The 3,313-nt window shown below is 38.3% G+C and overlaps 1 pseudogene; it reads right to left on the minus strand.

Moving 5' to 3' along the window:
* Positions 1-1,518: 1,518 nt before the first annotated feature.
* LOC128591357 (COMM domain-containing protein 6-like) lies at positions 1,519-1,785 on the minus strand (annotated as a pseudogene).
* Between the last annotated feature and the right edge of the window lie 1,528 nt (positions 1,786-3,313).

Consider the following 3,313-nt stretch of genomic DNA (forward strand, 5'->3'; position numbering starts at 1 on the left):
TCGTCCCAGCACACCACGCAGCCTCTCAAGGCTTATCAGTCATCATTTGTGCCTTAGAGTGATTAATAGAAATATACATTTTCCTTATCTATTTTTCAGTTTTTATACTGTATTGTGTCTACAAATTATTCAAAAAAGCTGTTTTAAAATAACCTTTCAAAGACTGAAAATTATACTCACATGATAAATACACCAAGCTATCGGGAGCTTTCAAACTATGCCCCCAATTCTCACTTACACCTAAAAAGACTTTGGACCAATACTTATTATAAAACCATTCATTATAAAACATATTGTCTTTATTATATTACATTCTATTTCCTCAAAATTTTAAAAGCTCACAAAAATAAATTGTTGAATAGAGTTTAAAATAACTAATGACCACGTTCTAAGTAAAACAGTGTATATGCTCTGAAATAATTTACATAGATTTGGTGAGAATGTATTATTTGTTAGACAGAAAGGAAGGAATATTAAAGGGTATTGATCTTTAAACTATAAACCAAACAGGGACACAGTCTCTGTGGATTAGAAATCCAAATCAGAGTTGCTAAAATGCTTATGCTTAAACTTGGAGAGCCTAAAAAAAAGCAACTAAAGAATATAGATTTAAAATGCACTATTGAGTAGAAATGGAAAGAGAAAAAAATTCCCAAGAATTCTTCTTGCAGTTGGCACTGCTGTTACAGCATTTCGTTGATGATAGAATGTAAAGTAAAAATGGTACATAACAGCAGATGGGACATTTCTATTTATTATGACCAGAGTCATCAATTTATTGTGCTGTGTCATAAGAAAAGAAAGTATCGATCATAGCAGTCAACTCCGAAGAAAATCCTCAAGACATAAAACCAGAGAGTCCACAAGGAAATAAATGAGGCTCCTGATTTCAGGCAGGTAAGGTATAGTTTCTTCTATACATGAGATAAAGAGTCCATCAATAGCTTGCCTAAGATGCCACATATACGATGAAACGACATTATCACCAAAAGAAGTCTAGGCTTAACAGTTACCCTATTGACTTGTTCTATATAGATTACCAAAACTCATACAATTTGCAACATGGAGGATTTTTTTGTCTACGTTGAAAAAAAAATTAAGAATTTACAAAACCAACACTTGCTCTTGAGGCACATCTATGTAGCTTATGTTACCTGTGAATTTGTTTTACTAAGAAAAATAAAATTTAATATTAAAAAGAGACAACTAATTATATGGGCACTCCAGCATATGTCATTGTTAACAGTTCTTCTTGGGCAGTATGTTAAAATTGAATCCTTGAAAAAAAATCTAGATCACTGCTAGATGTGTAAAACATGGATGGTTAATAATAAAATAAACATCAAATTTTTGTTTCCTTCTTTGAAGAAATTCCCAAGATGAATGTCCTTAAAATATCTCCAACCACTAGGAAAGTAAGATATAATTTTCATTGAACAAATATCACTTGATCCTCGTGAAGTTTTGTTGCAGAAAGTCTATGATTGTACAATGATGACATAATTTAATAATCAGTTTTCACACAGTTTCAATAACTGCAGCAATTTCCTTGAATTGTCTGTAAAAATTCTGAAACTTTGGGATTATCATTTCAAAGGACTTGTTCTTTACTTGGCCTGAATGATCTGCCACTTTTAGCATCACTGAAAGGTAAGGCTACTTAAGAGATCTACCAGTGTCTGAGCTCACAGCCATAGCCAGTTTCCACGGAAGATCTATAAGCCATTTGGTCACGGGAGACTCAGCATCCAACAGTAGCTCACCAGACCCCTCCACGGCAAACATGCAGGGCTCATGCTGCGGACTCAGGCCTAATGGAAGTTTTGAAATGCTCTATCCACTTTAAAATGCTAAAATGTGACTTCAAAATCAAAAGACAGTACATCTACAAAGTGCAAAGAAAAATACTGTAAATTTGGTTTTTATCAAACATTTACACATGAGTACTTGTCTCAGTAACATTATTAAATAAAGGTATTACTACACTGAAAAACTGAAACTTGACAAGGTGTTAAGTCATGCTTTTCTCTCACTATTGCCATCCATCTATCAGCAACACCTGCCTGCTCCACTCTCACAATGAACCCAGATTCCAACGACATTTTACCACTTCATCGGCAGCTGCCTCCTGAAACCCACCCCTTCATCCCTCACTTAGATTACTACAATAGGCTTCAATGCTGTGCCTATTTCAAGTCACTTCTCCAATTAGCAACTGGAGTGGTCATTTTAAAACCTGCACCAGATCTTGTTGCCCTTCCCCTCCGAACCCTGCAGCGGATCCCATTTCCCCTGGGATAAAGGCTACAGGCAGCCATGGCCACAACAACCAGGCCCCACCTCCTCTGGCTTTTTCTATCTCTCCCACCTCCCCTCCTACTGTCCCCCTTTGCTTACCTTGCTACAGCCACCCTCACTTGCACTCTGTTCTTCAAACACTCAAGGCATGTTCCTGCTTCAGACCCTGGGGACTGGTGTTACCCTCTACTCTTGCCTCAAACATCCACCTGGTCTCCTTCTTTCCCCACCGGGAGTCTCTGCTCAGTTCTCACCTCCTTTATAGGACCTACCCTGACCAACTGTTGAAAATTTCAACTTCAGCCAGGCATGGTGCACAGCTGTAGTCCTAGCCACTTAGGAGCATCAGATTCTAAAAAAAAATTGCTAAATAAACAAATGGAAACATATGTGAAGTGTTTCATTTCATATTTGTATTGTTTTCTTTATTGGTGTTGTTTCTTTGTTTTTCCGACTAATTTGGTTGGAACAGCACTGTAATGTTCTGGGAGCTCTTTCCTTGAGATTAGTCATACACCTAGTGAGGCAAGAAATGGCTGTGAGGGTGAAGAATATACAGTTCTCTGAAGAAGTCAGTAACATCTACCCAGTTTAGGATTCTCACGGTGTGCAGTGTGGTGCTGAGATGTTTAGTCTTGGCCCCTGGACCAGAAAGCACCCAAGAAAAAGACTCTGTCTGCTCCATACAGTGACGGGAGAGGAACTGAGTAGAATGGAAATGGGTGAGAGATTGGGGATTTCGTTAAATTTGGAAGTCAAGGAAAGACAGGGAACTGCCTAATGTTCAGGCCACATTGTTCATCACATGCCAAGGAAGTCTGCAGAGGGATTCTGCCCAAATGGCTCTGTGTTACCTGTGTTAATGCAGGACCTCCAGGCCATAGCTATGGGAAGATGGACTCCACATTAGGGAATGTAGGCCGATTATATCCATCGTCATTAACAATGTACTCCCATTTATCATAACACCTCAAACCAAGAAAAAGAAAGAAACGAAAGAAGGGAGGGAGGGCGA

This window comes from Nycticebus coucang, chromosome 8 (genome assembly GCF_027406575.1).
Source record: "Nycticebus coucang isolate mNycCou1 chromosome 8, mNycCou1.pri, whole genome shotgun sequence".
Classification (NCBI taxonomy): Eukaryota; Metazoa; Chordata; class Mammalia; order Primates; family Lorisidae; genus Nycticebus; species Nycticebus coucang.